This window comes from Vulpes lagopus, chromosome 10, assembly GCF_018345385.1.
Source record: "Vulpes lagopus strain Blue_001 chromosome 10, ASM1834538v1, whole genome shotgun sequence".
In the NCBI taxonomy this organism is placed as follows: Eukaryota; Metazoa; Chordata; class Mammalia; order Carnivora; family Canidae; genus Vulpes; species Vulpes lagopus.
Genome location: NC_054833.1, coordinates 202,607 through 225,140, shown reverse-complemented (window position 1 = coordinate 225,140; position 22,534 = coordinate 202,607). Strand labels below are relative to the sequence as shown.

The following is a 22,534-nucleotide window of genomic DNA, read 5'->3' as shown; positions in this document are numbered from 1 at the left end:
GGGAAAGGAGAGAAAACACCCAAAAGACAATAAGGGAATACTATAAACAATTGTACACATATAAATTTGACAACTTAGATAAAATGGACCAGTTTCCTGAAAAACTGATACTTCCACAACTAACTCAATGTGAAATATGTAGAGATATACAGTAGCCTTGTAACCAATAATACTGAACTTGTAACTTAAAAACTCAAAAAAGGAATTTCCCAGTCCAAGAAGGTTTCATTAGAGAATTGTATGTAAATATTTGAAGAATTAACACTAACTCTATACAACTTCTTTTATAAAACAGAAGGAAAAATTTCCCAATTCATCTTTCTTTTTTTAAAAGATTTTATTTATTTATTCATAAGAGACACAGAGAAAGAGGCAGAGACAAAAAAAAAAAAAAAAAGGAGAAGCAGGCTCCTCACAGGAAGCCCAATCTGGAATCCCGAAGCTGGAATGACACTCTGAGCTAAAGGCAGATGCTCAATGGATGAGCCACCCAGGCATCCCCCCAATTCATCTTATGAAAATGCTATTAACCTGATTCTAAAACCAAAGATAGTGCCAAAAATATATATATGTGCAAAATCCTTAGTAAAATATTAGCAAATAGAATTAATCAATATATTAAAAAGTTATACACCATGACCATATGTGGTTTATTTCTTGGGTACAAGGCTGGATAAATATTTTTAAAGCAATCTATGTAATCTGTCATATTAACAGAATAAAGGGAAAAATCACATGATTATATCAACTGAAGTAGAAAAGGCATTTGACAAAATTCTACACGCATTCATTATTTTGTAAAACAGAGGAACTTTCCAATTTCATGAATGACATACCACAATAACCCCACAAAGCTATAACTCACATTAGATTTAGTGTGGGAAGGCAAAATAACTGCACATGCAAAGAGGGGTGAGTGCTGGCTTGTCCATGCTTACTAGTCTTATCCAACATGGTGCTGGTAGTTGCAGCCAGTGTAATACAAGGCAAAATTAAAAGAAATACAGATAAGAAAGGAAAAAATTAAAACCCATCTCAAGAAAATGACATAATCATCCACATAGAAAATCCAAGGAATCTATGAGGGGAAAATATCCTCTTAGAACTAAAAAATGTAATTCAACCAGGTCACAGGATAATATAAAAACATACAAAAATAATTGTATTTCCACATACTGGCAATAAACATATGGACAGTAAAACTAAAAATGTAAAAACACTATAAACCTTATGAATTCTCATCACAAGGAGAAAACTTTTCCTTTTTAATTTCTTTTTATTGTATCTATATGAGAAGGTGGATGTTAACTAAACCTATTATGCTAATTATTTCACAATACATGGGAATCAAACCATTATGCTGTGTGTCTTAAACCCATACAGTGACACATATCAAGTATTTCTCAAAAAGACAGGAAAAAAACACAATACTACATATAATCTCTGACAAGGAAAGTAAATCTAACAAAACATGTACAAACTGTGGATGCTGACAATACACAGTGATGGCGAAAGGAGTCGAAGGATCTTAAATAAATGGAGAAATATACTGAGTTCATGGTTTGCAAGATTCAATAGGGTAAGGATATCAATTCTTTCCAAATTGATATATGGAAAGTTTTTTTAAAGACTTATTTCTTGGGGATCCCTGGGTGGCTCAGCGGTTTAGTGTCTGCCTTTGGTCCAGGGCATGATCCTGGAGTCCCTGGATCAAGTCTCATGTCAGGCTCCCTGCATGGAGCCTGCTTCTCCCTCTGCCTGTGTCTCTGCCTCTCTCTCTCTCTCTCTCTCTCTCTCTCTCTCTGTCTGCCTATCATGAATAAATAAATAAAATCTTTTTTAAAAAACTATTGTATAACTACAGTAATTAAAACTGTGTGTTGGTGAGTATTGGAGAGATAGACATAGATTAACAGAGCAGGGGGCACCTGAGTGGCTCAGCAGTTGAGCATCTGCCTTCCACTCAGGGTGTGATCCTGGGGTTCTGAGATCTAGTCCCACATCGGGCTCCCTACAGGGAGCCCGCTTCTCCTTCTGCCTGTGTTGCTGCCTCTTTCTCTGTGTCTCTCAAGGATAAATAAACAAAATTAAAAAAAAAAAAGATTAACACAGCAGAATAGATAAGTAAGCCCACACAAATGTTCCAAAATGGCTTTAGACGAAGTTGCAGAAGTCGTTTGATGGATGAAAAATATACTTTTCAACAACTGGCACAGGAAGCTTTGGACATCTATCAGTTATAAACAAAAATTAAAATAATCTCAATTTAAGTCCTGTAACATATAAAAAATTAACTCAGAATGGATCATCATTATAGATGTAAAACTATACAACTTTTTAGAAAAAGAACATAGAAGGAAAACTTTGGGATCTAGGTCTAGACAAAGAATTTGCAGAATTGACACCAAAACACGATGTAAAGATCCTATAGAAGTTCCCTCCTCCCTCTTTCCCCTCTCCTGGCATCTCAGGTGCTTGATGATGCCCAGGCTTGCAGAATAGAAACTGGAAAGCATTACAGGCAACTCGCTAGTTCATGCTTTTATGGGAAGGAAGGAAGGAAGGAAGGAAGGAAGGAAGAGAGGGAGGGAGGGAGGGAGGGAGGGAGGGAGGAAGGAAGGAAGGAAGGAAGGAAGGAAGGAAGGAAGGAAGGAAGGAAGGAGAAATATAAAAGAGAAAGAATAAGAAAGTTCGCTGGAAGGGCAAGGTCAGAGTTCTTTGAGAAGCAAGTTTCATCAGCTTTGGGACAAAGAAAATGTACAGGAGGTTAAACCTAGAACCTCAAACATGCAAAACACACATGCTACCATTGTCAAATCAAAACAACTCTGCCACGTCGATGAGGGGAGACTTTATTCAGAAGTGAGATGATCACAAACAAGAACAATGCTCCAAGCTCAGAAATCTGTAAGTGTCCCAAAATCAAACAGAAAAAGGCTTTTATTTCATAGCAATGAGAGATAGGCAAAGGTTTAGCAAGAACTTCTAGGGGAAAGTCAGACAGGTGAGGAGAACACCATGGGATCTCCCCGCCCATGTCAGGCAGAGGATAAGCTACAGGCCAGTTCTGCTTTGCAGGGCTGCTCAGGCTCAGCGGCAGGCAGCCAGAGGCTGTAGGATGGGGAAGCTTCCCTGAAGTTTGGTCAAGAAAATGCTGAGTGAAATAAGTCAATTGGAGAAGGACAAACATTATATGGTCTCATTCATTTGGGGAATATAAATAATAGTGAAAGGGAATAGAAGGGAAGGGAGAAGAAATGTGTGGGAAATATCAGGAAGGGAGACAGAACATAGAGACTCCTAACTCTGGGAAACGAACTAGGGGTGGTGGAGGGGGAGGAGGGGGTGGGGTGGGGGGGAACGGGTGACGGGCACTGAGGGGGGCACTTGATGGGATGAGCACTGGGTGTTATTCTGTATATTCGCAAATTGAACACCAATAAAAAATAAATTTATTAAAAAATGCAGAAGGTAAGAAATGGGCAATTGTAATACTTGGTAACTACTACGATACATCCCCTTCAGTCTTCTTTAGGATTATCTGATTTTTAGAAAAAAAAAAAAAAAGGATTATCTGATTTCTGAAGCTCTCAACTTCTTCCTTTCCCCTTTATTCCCTTTCACTATTTTTCACAGCAGGGCTGTGAGACCACAGCAGAGTCGCCAGGTGGGTACGCAGCAGAAGCACGAGCTCCAGGTGCTGGAGTGTGGTTCCCGCGATGAAGTCCCAGTATCTGGTGTCACTTGAAGACCCGCCAGGGGGTCACCCGCTGTCCCCAAGCAGGCCAAGGCCAGGCCCAACTCGGCGGTCTCGGGGCTGGTCTCGGGGCTGGTCTCGGGGTTTGTCTCTGGGTGGGCGCCGGGCTCTGGCTCTGAGACACGCGGGGCGGGGCGGGGGAGGGACAGAGGCTGACGGGGCCCCGGACCGCCGCGCCCCCGCGGGCCAGCCCCGCCCGAGCCTCCGCCAGCTCCGCCCGCCGCCGTCGGTCCCTACGTCCCGCGGTCCCGGTCCCGAGCGAGGGGCCGGCGCTTCCCGCCCTCAGCGCAGACGTGGTGCTCCCGTCCGCCAGTCTGGGAGGAATCCGAAGTCTTCTGCGAGTCTGGCCTCGGGAGGCCTCGAGACCCCGCGGCAGGCAGGTGGGCTGAGCCGCGGGGGAAGCGGGTCCCGGAGGTCTCGGCGGGGAGGGGCGGGGCCCGCAGGCGCGAGAGGAAGGGCGCTGGGCGCTCCCGGGCCGCGGGTTCGCGACCTCCGACGGCGCCGAGGCGGGGGCAGGACCTCGGGCGGCTGCTGCGGCTGCCGGGTCCGGGGGCGCCAGGGCGGGCGGGAAGGACGCCCAACGCCCGGAGGTCTCGGCTTTCCTGGCACTGGAGAGAACGTGTGAGGCGTCGGGGGCCTGGGGGGCTTCGGGGGCGGGGGGGGGCTCCCTGGTCGGACCCACAAGCCGTGGTGCTCAGAGACGCCTCCAGGGGCCAGCGGGGGGCGCCTGCGTCTTCGCGCTTGGGCATCGCAGGCGGAGGCAGGCGAGTGTGTTGTTGTTTGAGCTTGGGCTACAAGACGTGAACAATAAGAAAGTGAGCAGTGGCTGGAGATCCTAATTTGGAATGGTTTTCAGAAAGGCAGTTACCTCGTCTAAACAGCTCAATGTGTAGGGTGTGGGGACTCCACCTGAGCGGTAGCATCTCAGGCCTCCTTTCCCGAGGGCCAGCCTCTGAAATCCAGCTTTGTCTCCCAGAATTTTGCCCTCGCTTTTGCAATGGGCTCCTGCATTGGTGGGTCGGATTCCTGGAAGCTTGGAGGGCGGGAAAGGGCAAAGCTACCTTGAGCAGAAGGCCCTTTAAGAGATAAGAGACAATCAAGCAGCATGGTAGGCTTAGGGCGGAGAGTACAGGTGTGAGGGTAGAAAGCTGGGGAGGAGCAGGATTTCTGCCAAGGACAGGAAGGATGGGCCTGTGAGCCACCAACAAGTCTCTCCGCAGCACATGCCTGACTTAACCTAAGGAGATATTTTAATTACCTTTCATTCATATTATAGTTTTCAGCATTTTGATCCTAGCCGAGAGAACTGGCCAAATTAGTGGGGCTGGGGAGGTAGCTGGGGTCAGTCCCCGACCCCAAGAGTGGAGAGGACAGTTACACTTTTTGCCATAGGGGCTTGGAGTGGTCCAAGTTTGGATTTCTAACTGAGAGACCTAAATAGCTTGATCAGACCCCAGGCATCTTGATAGAGTAAGTCTCCAGGTGCCCATTTGAGTTTGTCCATAGAAAAAGCAGAAGCTCTATGGTGTGACCTGCAAAGTCACCTAAACTATTGCTCTGGGATTGGACCTGGGTTTTGGAAGTGGACAGGGCTCTAATTCCACACAACCGTCCCCCACCTCAGTGTCCTTTCTATCACCCCATACACTATTGGCTTAAATGTCTAGGGAGGGCAGCCCGGGTGGCTCAGCGGTTTAGCGCCACCTTCAGCCTAGGGCCTGATCCCGGGAGGGCCTGATCCTGGAGACCCAGGATCCAGTCCAAGTCAGGCTCCCTGCATGGAGCCTGCTTCTCCCTCTACCTGTGCCTCTGCTTCTCTCCCCCACCCCTGTGTCTCTCATGAACAAATAAATAAAATCTTTTTTAAAAATGCCTAGAGAAAACAAGCAGATAACAGAACACACCTGAAATGACAACATTATCTCCCTCCAAAAAATGCATCCTATCACAAAGAATTGGCCTCAGGGCACATGGCCAGTCAGCAGCCAAGCAGATTTCTGAAGCCAGGCAGTCCCCCTCCCGAGTGCCTGATGTAGATATTTTCACTGGAGAAGGGAACCTGGAAATAAGGACGTCCCAGCCCAGTAGACAGTGAAAGTGACAAGCTGGAAACAAATTTCATTCCTCTTAAAGACACTTTGATCCAACAGGAAATAAGGACATAGATAATAGCAGTTTTGAAACCACAAAGCACTGGAATTTCTTAAAAGATGCTGTAATAGGGGTGCCTGGGTGGCTCCATTGGGGTAGCATTTGACTCTTGATTTCAGCTCAGGTCATGATCTCAGGGTCATGAGATTGAGCCCCTCGTCAACCTCCACCTTGGGCGTGAAGCCTGCTTAAGATTCTCTCACCCTCTCCCTTTGCTTCCCTCTGCTCCTCCTCCTGCTCACCCTCTCTGTCTCTCTCAAAAAAAGAGTGCTGTTATGGACTGAATTGTGTCCCCTCCTCTCCAAAGACATATGCCGATGCCCTAACCCCTAGTGTTACTATTTGAAGACAGGCCCTTTATGGAGGTAAGAAAGGTCAAATGCAGTCCTGTGGGTGGGCCCCTTATTATAAGAAGAGGAAGAGACCCCAGGGGGATGCACATGAAGGGAAGGCCATGTGGGGGTACCACAACAGGGTGAAGGCAGCTGTCTGCAAGCAGGTGGAAAGATCTCACCAGATACCAACCCTGTTGGCACCTTGATCTTGGGCTTCTGTCCTCCAGAACTGTGAGATCAATTCTGTTGTTTCAACCACCCAGTCTGTGGTACTCTGTTACAGCAGCCTTAACGGACTGATGCAGGTACCTCCGTGGATCAGAATTCTAGGGCTTCCCTGGTCACACAAACCAGATGTCATAGGACAGAGGAAGTGGGTTTCCTGCACCTGCAGAGGCATCCAACACACCTGTAATGTCTTCGCCCTTTGCTTTGCGTCTCTTTCCCATTGTGACAGAAAAACCTCTTCCTACCTCTTTGTGTGGGGGCCTTCATTTGATGGTAACTGAGATTTGCAGGCAGTGTTTTATTGAAAGATTTGAAACGATAGTGAAAACAGGATGAGTGAAGTAATATAGGGAAATGGACGTTATGGAATATCAATTGAGAATGGGTTGATAAGTATTTCTTTCTTTCCCAGGTGGGGTCCACCACTCACTGTCCCACTGAGCTGTTGATGGCCCTCTCCATTCAGGTCCTTGGGTCCTGAAAGGGCAGCCAGTGAGGTTCTGCTGCTTTCATTTTGTCTTTGGCCCAGAAAACAAGAAGAACTAAAGAAAATGCAGGTAAGGCAATGAGGTGTCATCTTCTTTGTCTTTCCCTCTCATCAGTAATAGTATACGATGGGGACCATGGGAACCAAGGTGTGCCACTGGTTCCTGTGCAAGCCTCTGCTTGGCTTCAAGGGATGCTGTCGTAGGATTCTGTTCTCCCCCCTCCCTTTCCCTTCCTCTGCTGTCCCAGCCACCTTAGGTAATATGGAGGCTCGCATCTCACAGAGAAGAGGAGGAATTCAAGACAATCTGTTATATTTTTTCATTCCATATGTGCAGGAATAGAACAAAAAAAAAAAGTTAAGAGCGCTAAATCAGTATTTTTTGAAGACTGGCTTTGAATGATGTTAGGTCAGAAAGGGAAAGAAAAAAGAAGTTAAGGCCTAGAGGTGCCAGGGTTCAAAACCAGGGCCTCATACATGCAAAGCATGCACTCTACCACTGAGCTATACCCCTTCTGGAAGAGTCCTTTGTTAACACTTATGTAGAGATAAGGTTTGTTTTCTGAGGCCCTGGATCCCTGAGCATCATGGTAGTTCAGTGTTAAGGGATATAAGCAGCTGCTCTGGGCAGAACACCTTCAGGAACTTGAGAGGGCTACTGATTTTTCAGAGTGTAGAGCTTCAAATGGAAGGCAAAAGATTGGACATATGTCAGATAATAACCCAAGGAGTTTCCACTGTGGCTTTCTTTTTAATTTAAATTCAATTAGCCAATATATCATTAGTTTCAGAGGTAGAGTTCAGTAATTCACCAGTTGTGTATAACACCCAGTGCTCATCCCATCACGTGCCCTCTTTCATGCCCATCACCCACTTACCCCATCTCCTACCCCCTCCCTTCAATGACCCTCAGTTTGTTTTCTAGATTTTAGAGTCTCTCAGGTTTGAAAATGTGGTTCCGGTTTCCTTCTCCCATTCTGGGAAAGAGTCAATCTAGTCCCGGTTTTCAGCTCTTGATTTCCTGCAGATATGTCTTAACAACTACATCGGAGTATTAAGGACCAGATTTGATGGAGAAAAGCCATGGAGCGATGCACTCAGAGTTTCACTTGAAGGGCTTTGTTCTGAATCTAAGCACCAATAGTCCAAAAACTATTTCTCAAAAGACATTCATAAGGCATGAATTAACAGCTTCAGGGATGGACAGAAGTGTTGGATTGTGAGAGACCAAAGATAAACCTAAGGTATCTTTCTGTGCTAGAATGTAGATGCTTAAAAATGATGGGGATAGGGATCCCTGGATGGCTCAGCGGTTTAGCTCCTGCCTTTGGCCCAGGGCCTGGTCCTGGAGTCCCAGGATCGAGTCCCATGTCAGCCTCCCTCCCTGGAGCCTGCTTCTCCCTCTGCCTGTTTCTCTGCCTCTCTCTCTCTCTCTCTCTCACTCTCTCTCTCTCTCTCTCTCACACTCTGTGTCACTCATGAATAAATAAATAAAATCTTTAAAGAAGCCAACTTAAAGGGCCTCTCACTGGTCAAATTGGACATACTCTGAGCATGAATAATGACAAGTGATTATAATCCTTGGATACTTAAATAAATAAATATGGAAGAAGGGAAAAATTTCCTTATGGTGGTGTGTGAACTGTAAAAAAGTAATAATAAGGTTAGAAACTCACCACCTTGCTGCCATCAGAACAATGATAGATTCATGTAAAATTCATAAATCAATGCTAAAAACATAGGTAAATTTTTGATGGGGATCAGGATTATATATAGTCTCAGAGTATTTCCTTATAGCTTACTCACTAATTAGAGGAGAAATGATAAGGGGAAGAAACCCTGGTGAACACAACCTTAACCAAGTGATTAAAGCAAACATCACTAATAATGGGGAAAACTGACATCGCATGCCTCCTGGTGTGTTGGAGGGAAATACCAGTTCGGTGATACTCATCCCAAATATTCACAATTTGAGTCTGGTCTAATCACAACATAAATTGAAAAACATTTTACAAAATCATTGGCATATGATGTTCAGAAACAAGAAAAACAAGAAGCTTGAGAGTCTATTCCAGATTTTAAAAGACTAAAGAATAACTAAATTCATAAGTGATGCTGAAACGGACCCTAGTTGGGGACAGAAATTTCTTTTCTTTTTTTTCTTTTTTGTGAGCAAAGCAAGAGAAGTTTATTAAGCAAAGATACAGAGAAAGCTCTCAGAAGTGAGAGGGGTCTCGACAGGGTTGGCCTGGGATAGAAATTTCTATAAAATATTTTGTTAGTAAAATTAGTTTAAGTTAATATAGACTGTATATTAGATACTACTATTTTGCCAGTGTTAAATCTCCTGAATTCAAAGTTTGTGCTGTGATAAGGAACTGCTCTTGCTCTTAAGAAATATATGCTGACATATATAACAAAAGGATTCTGATGGAAGTTTACAATAAAACGATTGTGGATAAAAAGACATACTGTCCAAAAATGGTTTTCAAATAGTTTAGAAAAATAATAATGTCTCTAGGTAGAAAGGTAGGTAGATAGATAGATAGATAGATAGATAGATAGATAGATAGATGATAGATAGGTAGATTTGTTCGTTATGGAGGGAGAGGCACACGGTGTTCTGAAATGATCCCAACCTCTGGACAGTTTGTGCTTTTCAGGTGGTTCCCATCCTATTTAAAATATTGCTAAGCAGAAGCTAGGCTGCAAAAAAAAAAAAAAAAAAAAAAAAGAAGCTAGGCTGCAAATTTGCCAATTTATGATATTAAAATTTAGCAGATGTTTTGTTCTTTCCCTTTCACACTCCTTTCACACTAAGGACATCTGAAAGAGATTGAATTTCTTTCTCAGCTGGGAAGCAAAGTGGGGCTGTTCTGGTTGGGAAAGAAAGAGTGAATATAGGAGACAACACTCTTCCCTTTCTTTATTTGGCGACAATGATGGCACAGATAGTTTTGGACTGACAATAACAGCTCTTTAGTGAGGCCTTCAATGGACTAGAAATTTTGAGAAGTCCCTGGAAAATGCAGAACAAAAGTATGGACAAGAATTGGTAGAGGAAATGACTGTTCTTTCATTTACTACAGTGAAAATGTTTTAGACATCTATGAACTATTTGTCTTCTTGTTTGGCAGCTAATAATTTCCATTTTGACACATACCAAAAGTTTTTTTCTGCTTTTTCTTCATAGCTGTATGTTTGATGTTAACTGCTATTCCCCAGTATACTGTTATGTAGAGATAGTAAAAGAAGAGAGTGATAAAATGAAAGGAAATTGAATAGTATGAAATAGCACTTGGGCACATGCAGACTGAGTTATTTAAAGCAGTTTTTGTTTGTTTGTTTTAATGTTTGGCAGGATGCTGGCTTCTCAACAGCTGTCATTTTGTGGTAGCATCCCCTCACTTATTCACCTAGTATCCTCCTCTTGTTGTTGGACCAAACTTTTGGTCATGGAGAGAGGAGACAAGTAGAAGAGTCAGAGTTTTGATTCCTCCTCTCAAAAACTTCACAGAAAACAGGAAAAGATAGCAGTTGTCAATCCCTAGCATGTGCTCCCATGGAAGTGTCTTTGCAGGTGTGATTACATTAGGGCTCTGGAAATGGGGATCTTGCCTTGGGTTGTGCGAGGGGCCCAAAGTAACCCCAGGCGTCCCTGCAAGAGAGGTAGGGGGAGGTTTCCCCTACGCAGAGGCGAGGGCAGACGACCCTGAAGGCAAGCACTGGGGCGCCGGCCAGAGCTGGGAGAGCCTCCGGGGCTTGGGGGTCCGGGGTCGGAAGCCGCTGTGACCTTCAGCTCCGACCGGTGCTGGTGCGGCAACAAGTTGCATCTGCCCCCAGGAAGCTGCCCGACGGCGAGCGTCCAGTCCGCAGCAACCTCGGAGGGTTTCGAGGCTCGTGGGGTCCACACCGTGTAGCGTCAGAATGAACGTCTTGGGTAAAGTGTCTGCTTTTCTGGTGAGCAGCGGGGAACCAACAAGCAAGGGAAGTAAGAAAGTAGGATGGCGCAACCTGCGTCACTTCTTAAAAGGATCCGGCGCCGGCTGCTGAAGATGCCCGGCCTCGTGCGTCGAAGCTGCACCCGGTTCCTGGGGAGGGGGACCTCGCCCTAGTCTCCCACCTCCTTGCTGCATTCCGGGCGCTCCTCCCCACATCTCTGGAGCGCGTCCCCTCAGCAGCAAGGGCTGGAGGCGCAGGATACGTGACTCCTGGTAAGTCAGAGGCCCCCGGGAGTCCGCGGGGCGGGGCGTACTGATGTTTAGCAAACGAAACTGTACAGGGAATACAAGGTACTGGAAGCATCTTTCGGGGAGCCGAGCGCGGGATAAACCCTTGTTGGTTTACTGTGGCACCACGGGGAGGGTCAGGGCAGGACTTTGGGGGGAAACCCGCGGTGAGCAATCCCGCCGCAGGCAATTGATGGGCGACTCGAGCGGAGGCTCCTGTGCTCCTGCAGCCCGAAGGGTGTGGGAAGGCTGGAGGGATCGCCCGGGTTCCGAGGGTTACAGCGCGAATTGGACAGACTCGGGGATGGAAAGAACGTGGGGGGTTTAAGCAAGTTAGTGGGTGTCCAGACACTGCATGGAAAGACCCACCCGCTTCACAGAGGAGACACGCGCGAGAGAAGAGCCGTCGACAGACGGGGGTCCGTGGAGGACAGATGTGTTGTCATGATGTGCTTCTGGGAGTGCAGGGGGCATGGAGGGGAAGAGGTGGCTGTGGGGCAGGTCGGATTCGGCGGGCGGGTCGCCGGCGTGTGGACGTGGCACCGGGCCCCGCCCTGTGCTCAGTCCTGAATACTTGGGGGTGGGTGTGTACAGAGGGCACAAGTGTCCTAGTGAGCAGGACTGGAAGTGTCCTAGAAGATTGAGAGTCAGGAACTCATTTGTTGATGGTTGTGAAAACTTAAAAAAAAAAAAAGAGGCTTCTTTCCAAACTGTTCTTGAACGCTGGGATTCACACTGGTTAGCACCACAGCCCAGAAACTTCCATGGAAGACCTCCACCCCTACTCCAAAGACTCCTAGCAAGTGTCCTCTCTTCTTTCATCTTATGTCTTTGCTATATTAGTATATCATTGAGTCTCTTGAAATTGAAAGGACCTGATGGGGTTGGCGGAATTGCTCTCTTGGTGTGCTCCCGGGGCTGGTAGAATAGGAGGAAAGGGAAGTGGCAGATTCCACTGGAATTAAGTGCTAGAGAAGTGGCACCTGCAGAATCTGCAAGCTGGCGTGTGTAAGTGTTGGGAGGATGAGTGGCTGTTGGATGGTGTGAGAAAGTTTGAACAATTGAGAAAGTTCCCTTTCAAGCTTTTACATTGCTCCTAGAGAAAACTAAATGCCAGTTAGATTGCTAGAAGTTCCTCACAAACAGGTTTGGGGTTTTGTTTTTGTTTTTGTTTTTTTGTTTCTGTTTACCCGAAGGTACAGCGAACACCGTAATTGTTTATTAATTTTCTGTGACAACTTTCAGGCTCTCTGTCCACAGCATTATTGAAATACTTCATAGGGAAATAGTAGGAGGAGTTTCAAATAGGATTCTTCTTATGAAATAACCATTTATCTCAGGAAAGCTGAAGACATATCAAGTGCATTTCTTTTTTTTTTAATATTTATTTATTTATTCATGATAGACAAAGAGAGAGAGAGAAGCAGGCTCTATGCGGGGAGCCCGACATGGGACTCAATCCCAGGACTCCAGGATTGCACCCTGGACCAAAGGCAGGAGCTAAACCACTGAGCCACCCAGGGGTCCCCCTCAAGTACATTTCTAATACATTAGGACCAGGGGAAAAAAATTGTAACTGGTTAGGTGCCATTTCTAAGAAGCTGACAGACTAAAAAAAGTGGATGTTTCATGTAAAGAGCTTTTATGTTGTGCTCCAGAGTTTGAATCCACACTTAGGATTTGTGTGTGTGTGTGTGTTTTTTTACAATGTCTCAACTTGTTAACATGGACAGGAAAGATTAGTTATATTGCTCCAAGTTTCCCACCTTCATTGAATATGAAGGAAGTGTTTCTACACTAGGCAGTAAACGTTTAAATAATCTTTTTTCACCAATTAAATGTGTCTTTGAAAAAAAGAAAGCACTGCAATGACTACTGGGCCTGAGGAATTGTGTCTGCTCCCACATTCCCAGGCAGCCTGTGGTCCTGACAACTGCTCCCTCTAGCCCGTTCACAGAGGGTCCCACATGTACCCACATCTTCTTTCCTCTAAGAGTTTCTTAACCTTTAATTTCTCCCTGAGAAAGCTAAACAAGATATAAGCGTGTTGAAAGATAGAACACCCAAATAAAATATGGTTGAATATCCAGAATTCATCTACAATGTACTTTAAAATGAGTCACTTTTATCCTGAGTCAAAGTTAGATCCACCTTGCTTACAAAGAAGTACCTCAGTCATCACGTTATTATTTTTTTTTTATTGGCTTACAATTTTAGAAATGTCTGTCTGATATTTCCCATAGCTTCCTCATACTAAGTTCTTGGCTTTTTCACCATATCCTTTTCCTCTTTAAATCACAGAAGTGGAGATGCCTGGGTGGCTCAGCTGTTGAGGTCTGCCTTTGGCCCAGTGCGGATCCTGGAATCAAGTCCTTGCAGGGAGCCTGCTTCTCCCTCAGCTTGTGTCTCTGCCTCTCTCTCGCTGTGTCTCTCATGAATAAATAAATAAAATCTTTTAAAAATAAAAAAATAGGAGGGCGGGTGTTGGAGGGGAATGGGTGACGGGCACTGAGGTGGACACTTGACGGGATGAGCACTGGGTGTTTTTCTGTATGTTGGTAAATTGAACACCAATAAAAATTAAAAAAATAAAAAATAAAAATAAAAATAAAAATAAAAAAAAATAAATCACAGAAGTGGATTTCCATGGAGAAGTTTATGGTTAGAAGGAAGGACATTTTTAAAATTTTTGGGCCTGAGTCCTAATATAATCCAGAAAAGCCATAGTGATGATTTATTACATTTTTTTTAAAAGATTTTATTCGATCCTGGGACTCGATCCTCAATCCTAGGACTCGATCCTCAATCCTAGGACTCGATCCTCAATCCTAGGACTCGATCCTTGGGACTCCAGGATCATGCCCTGGGCCAAAGGCAGGCACTAAACCACTGAGCCACCCAGGGATCCCCAATTCATTATATTCTTTCTCAAATTTTGCCTTTTTTTTCTTTTTGCAACTTGATGAATTCCCATAGTTGGAGCATGTGAATAATTTCCTCCTGACATGTTGGGTATAAGTGGCAGAAAGATACTGTAAAATTGTACCTTGATAAAAAGAAAAGAGAAACTATGTCAGCAGAACAGAAAGTGACTGTTGCTCCCACTAAAGAAAGTCTGGCTCCTGAGCACTAGTTCTGACTCTTTTATGGAGAAGTAAATTCCAAAGCCAGGACATCTTACTTTGAGAAAGAATTTCCCTTGGAAGTTGTTTTCTCCTTTGAAATTCCCTAATCGAATCACAGGGAAAGAGGTGTTGTGACATTGTCTTTGTTCAGGGAATCAGGGCTCCCCCAATCAATGCACAATCCTTCAGCCCACACTTCCATTGTGGTTGCTAAGGGTTTTGTATCTTCAAAATTTATCACAAGGCCTAATACCCAAAAGTAGGCTAATACCAAAGTTCTTAAAGATTTGATGAGGAAGAGCCAGCTCTGAGTATGGAAATGATTACAAGATACTATCCTACTTAAAATCTTGCTGAGCAGAGACAAAGATACAAAGTTCCCAGTTCATTGGAAGTTAGCACAGTCTTGAGTGCAAAACTTGCAACGTTTTATTAAAAATAAAAGAAACTTCATATCAAATTCAACTATGTATGTTGATTGAAAAAAAATCATAAATACTATATTACCATGGCAGAGAACAAGGTCAATTATTAGAACACAAAATGGTTCAACAATAGAAGTACATCTTTGCAATTATTTTCCCTACATTGGAATAGGAAATTAGGGAAAAAATTAAAATACAGGCATGTATTTGTAATACATGCCCTTCTGAGCCCTGCCCCAGCCCCCAAACCAGTGCTTTTCAAAGGTTAACGTGCAAGTCACTTGGGGATCCAGGTTCCAGTTCAGAAGGTCCGGAGTGGAGCTGACACCCGCATTTCCATCCAGCTCTCAGATGCCACCCACTGTTGGTCCAGGGATCGCGCTGATGGAGGGCGCACCAGCCTTGGGTCGAATGACCTTTGCAAGTTACCGCAGCATCTAGTTCATGGCAGTCCTCGGTTAGGATCTAGGACAGAACCAACCTGGACATCAGTGTTACTGTTGGGATCCTGGGCAAACGCCTCCCGGCGGCGCGGCACCTGCGTGGATGGCAGCAAACGCAGTGATTGTGGCACCACGGCCAGGAACCAAAGGAACCGGGAAAGTGGCCTGAGCGCCTGTGTTTCTCTCCTTGAGCCTTTCCGTCCTCAGCTCTCCTTTCCTGCTCTTAATTCTGCAAAATGAAGCCAAGGCTGCTGCGCGGTCTTGCCGGCCGGCCACCTCCTCGATCGCCCCCGCCCCCAGCCCACCCAGCGTGGCCGAGCCAGGATAGCGCAGAGCCGGCAGCACTGGTACCAGCAGCAAAGACAGGAACAAAACCGCCAGGAAGACCAGGAACAAAAGTGGAGGTGCCGGGGATTGAACCCGGGGCCTCGTGCATGCTAAGCACGCGCTCTACCACTGAGCTACACCCCCGCAGGAAGGCCACGGCGCGCCAAGGCTATTAAAGGGGAGTGAGGCTCTTTGGGCGGGCTTCTCCGGAGGTAGCTCGGGTCCCACGTCCACTCCGCCGCATCCCGCTCTTTCTGAGCTTCGGCTCCAGGACCTGAGTCTCTGTCGCTGCAGGTCCTTTACTCAAGCGCGTCCCAGACCGAAGGCCCGTGAGCGTCCTGGGTCTGTCCCCTTCCGGTTCGCGGTCTCCTCGCTCTGCTTTCCCGGCTTTCCAGGTTGCCGGAAAGCCACAAAGCATCCTGCGGAGACACAGAGATAACGCCTGGGCATCGCCTGGGCACCACCTGAGCTCGGGAGCACCGCCCCGGGGTCCCCCCCGCCCCCGAGACCACGTGGGGCAGTGCACCTGTCTGGCACACCTGCGCGCCTCCCGCACCGCGCGGGGCTGGCAGGTCCACCGCCGTGGAGAAGCCGCTCGCTCCTAACATGAGGTGGTTCCCCAAGGGCTTCTCTAATAGAGACTAGAAGGACCGTAGTGACCGTGAGAAATACATGAACCAAATACCCAGCTCGAGGCTTTGGAAAATGAACAACAAAATAAGCCAGAGGAACAAAATAAACTGAAAGAAGGAAGGACTGCTAAAGACAAACGCAGAAACTGAGTTTTAAGAAGGGAAATAATTTTTTAAAAAGCTAGACGTTTGAAAAGGCAACCAAATAGACGAACCTCTAGCTAACCTAATTAAGAAAAGAGAAAATTAGTGCAAATATGTAACATTAGAACTGACTGGAGAAAGTAACCAACAAAAGAGCTTTTTTAAAAATCATGCTAAACATTATAGCACAACTCAGCATATGATTTGAAAATTTAGATGAAGTGGATTTGGTACATACAGCTTATCCAAATTAGCCCTTGTAGAGACAGAAGGTAAACAGATCGCTATTTTAGAAAAATAGAGAAAATAGTTGAATAGGCATGCCCCCCAAAAGGGTGCGGAGCAAAAATATTTTCAGAAGCAAATTCTACCAAACTGTTAAACATCAGAAAATCATGATGCTATTTAGATTATTTAAAGCATAGAAAACGAAGAAAATCTTCCGGTTTTTTTTTTGTTTTGTTTTTTGTTTTGTTTTGTTTTGTTTTTTTAAAGAGAAACGTTGTGTTTAATGATAAAGCTTAACACACTCCAGCACCAGGCATGGCCTGAAGTTGAAGCAGCAGAGACGGGTAGGTGACCCTCACGGAGCCTCACATGGCAAAGAGGATGAGGAAGGCGACCATCAAACAGAAGAGCCCCATGGCCTCAGACAGGGCAAAGCCCAGAATAGCATAGGAGAAGAGCTGCTGCTTGAGAGATGGGTTCCTGGCATAGCCAATGATCAAGCTGCCAAACACCGTCCCAATACCAGCCCCTGAACCAGCCACACCAACTGTGGCAGCCCCAGCGCCAATAAACTTGGCTGCTGTGTCAATGTCCCAGGAGACAACACTGGTCTGGAACTCCTGTCGGGCCACCTGGAGTGGGGAGCTGCTGCAGGATGGCTGTTTAGATGGGATCTCTCGCCTACTCAAGAAGGAGGCAAAGGCCTGATTAGATCCCTGGTACAGCAGCCGATCAGAGCCGGAGGAATGACTGCATTTTCCCAGTCTGCACTCCCACAGCCCCGCGGCTCCTAATCCGATCACCACGCTTGCCCGGCTCAAGGTGACTGACCAAAAATCTTCCTATTTGCTACATAAAGTGAGTCTAACATTTACAGGCTTTTTCAGTTTGCACCAATAATTAAAAATATTTCACTTAATACAGGATTGCCAACTGGGGTTTACTCCAGAAATGCAGAGATCTCTCATTATTAAGAAAGACGTCAACAAAGATTCCCTTCTCCACCCTCCAGCCCTCCTTTTCAAATAGGCCTGGACCTTTAGGCTTCCATTTTTATCTCTGCATGGTTCAGCTTTAGCAAAAATCCTTAGCTGGGCTAGCTGGATCCCCCCATCCTTCATATCTGATCACCCTCAATATCTAACTGGGTTCCTCATCCTCTGCACTCCCCTAGGGATGTATGATCACCTTGGCCCATTTCCAGCAAGAATCCTCATAGGTCCAATAGCCAGAATTCACCCCCCTACCCCTGATGTTTCTTCTTAGTGATTTCCTATCCACTAATGGACCCCTACCCCACTCTTGGCTATAAATTCCCACTTACCAAATATTGTATGTGGAATTGGACCCAGTTCTATACTGAGGCCTCTTTCCCCCTATTACAATATTCCCATATGAAATCTGGTTTTCCTGCTTTAGCTCCTACCCAGCTCTGGCTTATCTTGAACAACATTAATATAGACCATCTTGTTGATAGAGGAAAGGAGAAAAAAACATATACAATTATCTCTATAGGTTCAGAAAAGCACTTGACAAAAATCAACATATATTTAATACTGTAGTGTGTTCAATAGTGTCCAATACTTCACATCTACTTGCAACCTGAAACTGTGACCTTATTTTGAAATAGGGTCTTTGTAGATGCAACTAGTTAGGAGGGGAGCATGTTGGCATGCTGAGCCCTAGGGCATGGTGAGCCCCAAATCCACTGATTGATGTCCTTATAAGAGGAATGTGCAGATACAGAGATACACAGAGAGAAGGAGGCCATACACAATGCAGGAGAGACGACATAGAAGAGTGCCAGAAGCCTCCAGAAACTAAGATGAGGCAAAGAAGGAGTCTTCCCTAGAGACTCAGAAGGAAGATAACCCTGATGACACCTTGATTTTGGACTTCTGGCCTAAAGAACGCTGAGAGAATAAATCTGTGTTGTTTTAAGCCATCCAGTTTGTGGTAATTTGTGGCGGTAGCCCTAATAAACTAACACAAACATGCTGAAAGCACTCAATAAAATAAGAATTGATGGACACTCCTCAGCTGTCCTGTTTTTTGGTGTCATAATCCTCATGTGTTCTAAAAACCCCTCCTATTCCACTTTACATTGAATCTGTGTGGTTATAGAAAATAAAATAACGATATGGAGCAGATAAGAGACTTTGATAATATAGAGGACAGAAATCCAAGGGCCTCTTTCACTGGGTCGGAGCCTCCATGTCTCCGGGCCTTAACTGAAAATCAGGAATGTGTTGGAAATAATTTGGTTGAGGAAGAGAAAATCATTGATTCTATATACTTGGTTCTATGCAACTGTTTCAACCAAAAAGGAAAAAAAAAATTCAGAGGTGGCAAAAGTTTTGTTGCCTTTCTGTTTTCTGGTAAACCACTAAAAGGAGATTCTGATTTAAAACTCACGTGTTCCTCTTTAGACTAAGTGGCCTGAACCATGGCTTGAAGTAGGAGAGGAACTGCTTTAACACACTAGGTTCAGTCAGCAGAGCAGTTGACTTTTGATCTTGGGGTCCTAAGTTCGAGCCCCACATTGCAGATGGAGATTACTTTCAAAAATGATACAAACATAGTGATTAGAAGGGACATCTGCACCCCAGTGTTTATAGCAGCAATGTCCACAGTAGCCAAACTATGGAAAGAGCCCAGATGTCCATCAATAGATGAATGGATAAAGAAGATGTGATATATATATGAATATTACTGAGCCATCAGAAAGAATGAGATCTTGCCATTTGCTACAACGTGGATGGAATATTGAGTAATATGCTGAGAGAAGTAAGTCAGAGAAAGACAAATACAATATGATCTCACTCGCATGTATAATTTGGGAAACAAAGCAGCTGAACATAGAGAAAGGAAGGGAAAAATAAAACGAGGAAATCAGAGAGGGAGACAAACCATGAGAGACTCTTAATCATAGGAAACAAACTGAGGGTTGCTGGAGGGGAGTGGGGGTAGGGGGATGGGGTCACTGGGGGATGGGCATGAAGTAGGGGATGTGATGTGATGAGCACTGGGTGTTACATGGAACTGATGAATTCCTAAACTCTATCCCTGAAACTAATAATAGACTATATGTTAACTAAATTGAATCCAAATAAAGAAGTTTTAAAATAAAATTAAAAAAAATTTTAAATCTAAAAAAAAAAAAAACCCAAAGCACTAGATTCCTCTGACTTGGCTGTCCTCATCATTTAGGACCGACTACTTGTCTTAGGTTGGTGCGTTGGCTCCCCTGAGCAGTTGTCCTGTAGGCTGTAGTATCTGCTTCTCTTTAGTGCCAGGATGGTGTACATAGTGGTCTTCCCAAAGGAAAGCTTAGTACCAGTCAAACACAGTTCAGAGGAGAGGAGGGAAGTAGTGAGACAGAAAAATCTTCCTCTGATTCACCAGTTTTTGTCAGCTATGAAAAGACATGGAACATATGATCAAGAACATGTCAAAGTGGAAGCTCTAAAACAGAATCCTCTTAGGATCCATGCTAGAAGGGGCTGTTGCCTGTGCTGACTGCCTCGCTTTTCAGAGGCAAAGGTCTATGAGGTCAGGCATGAGTGTATTTACAAGCTGGTGAAGGAGACAGAGGGAACCAGAGTTATGTACTAATAATAAGAGGATACTAGCCAGCCTCACTGATCTCTTTATCAGCAAAAGGCAGGATGCATCTTGACTGCTGTATGCTGACTGATACTCCCCCTAAACAACTGTGATGTGTTGATGGTTCATTATCTTTAAAAATTCAAGGTATACTTTTGTGTTGGAGGTGCTGTAACTTCTTTACATTCAGTAAAGGAAGCTACCTATCCCTTTGCCAACATCTACTCAGATGACAGGACCCATAGTTCTAACGTGAGTGGGATAACCTGCTAAAAGTTTAAGGGTGAACATCTATACTGAGTACAGGTGACTTTAGACTGTGATTTTGAAATGCTATATGGATACACAGAGATTTTTTTCAATTGACATAGAGTTGAGACATAATATCACAGTAGTTTCAGGTGTACAAGTGATTTGACAACTGTACGTGACGCTACACTCACCACAATGGAAGAAACACAGACATTTTTAACTGTCTGAAAACCTTAATTAGAAATTGAAGGTGCACATGTGTGGTTGAGTTGCAGATTTGAGACCTTGGTATTGGGGTCATGAGTTCAAGCCCTGAGTTTGGGGTCCACACTGAGCATGGGCCTACTTTAAAAAACTGGGAAAAAATTAATGATTAGAGGAAACTCAGCATCTGAGAAAAGCTCAATTATGAATGTTGAAACCTATTCTAAAGTTAGACCTTTTGAAGCTAAAGAAAATGCCCTGGACAATTACTCCCGGGATTGTAAAAACAGTTTCTCCATGTGACTTTGGCCATCTTATGGCCTTGCGGGGGCGCCTGCGTCATTCTCCAGAACTCTAATGAGTCTTACACGAAATTGCTCAAAATGGCAAGGACAAATTCTTCCAAACTTTCCAGTTATTGTTAGGAAAAACTTACCCAAGAAGCTCTGGATGACTGAATCTTTTCTATTTATCATAAACCCCCTATCAAAAACAAAACAAAACTAAAGCTCTAATGAAATTCTTAAGATCCTCCCATTAAAACATACATTTCATTGTCCTCATTCTCAAAACTGAGAAAGTAGCTCAAATTAAATTTATGGTTTTTTAAATCAACATTTTCCACTCGCCAGAAGAACTTTATCCTAAAATTCTACCTTTAGTTCTATTTATTATTTTTATTTTAAAGATTTTATTTATTTATTCATGAGAGACACAGAGAAAGAAAGAGAGAGAAAGGCACAGAGAGACACAGGCAGAGAGAGAAGCAGCCCGAGTCCAGGTCTCCAGGATCAAGCCCTGGGCCAAAGGCGGCGCTAAATCGCTGAGCCACCTGGGCTGCCCCCTTTAGTCCTATTTAAAGACAAATTGAGGCATATGAAAATTTTTAAGAGATATTTGAGCAAAAATGGATTCAGATCAGCGAGCAACCCCCTGGAAGTGGTTGGGAGTGCTCTGCTGACACAGGGTCTGGGGAGAGACTTGACAGAGAAGGCACAGAAGTAAAGAAAGGCGGTTATTTGCCTATAAAGCTACATTGGCTGTTTGCGATGGATTGTTTTTATTGTTTCTGTTTCCTTGAAGCATATTGAGGCTTCGTTTTAATCTGCTTACATGGGCATTAGAGCCTCCTGCATCTACTGGACTCCTTGTTTAATTGATTTAAGAGTCCTAAGATAATATGATCTATGCCACAGAATCCTACAAACCCTTACCACAGAACATCATTAGAAAACTGTGCACGATTTCAATTGATTTCTCCCTCTGGCAGATTCTACTCTGTTACTGATGGAGTTCAGGACATGCTATTCTAACATGTCATTCTTGGGCATATTAAATTTTTGAAGCTGAAGGAATCTGAGAAAATGGCAAAAGCAGAAAAGTCACTCTGATCTCCCCTATCGCCCTTCCTCCCTGAAACAGGTCATAAAAGGGGACCTGTCGGAGATGCCCTCCCTATGATGGAAAGGAGAGTCCTTCCTTCGAAAGTCAATGGGATGCCAAAAAGACTCCTAAAACACAAACCTTGCTAAGTTTCCCCCAATTTACTACAATTACCTCATATTCCTCCATGACTGCCCCCTTTGCACCAAACCTAGCATAAAATACTCAGGTCTGTTTGTTTGTGCCTTCATTTCCTTGGGCTCTCATGTCACGGTGTCATGTAAAACTTCTATTAAATAAATGTCCATGTTTTTTTCCTGTTAATCTCTCTTTGTCGTTTTGAGGTTCAGACCCAGCCAGGAACCCTAAGAGAGTTGAGGAAATCTTTTTCCTCCCCTACATAACCTTCTAATTTTGCAAGTATTGTCACAATCCAATGTCAAGTATATAGTCCCGTGTCCAGGAGGGGCAAGATGTATTTCCAAAAGAGACACTACCAGACACACACACAGAAGAGTCAGGAAGCTGGGGATTTTGGAAAAGACAGCCTGTTGGGTTAACCTTAGAACTACATTGGA

General features: G+C 44.5%; 1 non-coding gene and 1 pseudogene across 1 annotated transcript; both read right to left on the bottom strand.

The window, feature by feature from the left end:
- Positions 1–15,579: 15,579 nt before the first annotated feature.
- Positions 15,580–15,651, bottom strand: TRNAA-AGC. The gene has a single exon. It is a non-coding gene; the product is annotated as a tRNA-Ala (tRNA).
- A 1,151-nt stretch (positions 15,652–16,802) lies between these two features.
- On the bottom strand, positions 16,803–22,145 carry LOC121499848 (annotated as a pseudogene).
- Positions 22,146–22,534: the final 389 nt, after the last annotated feature.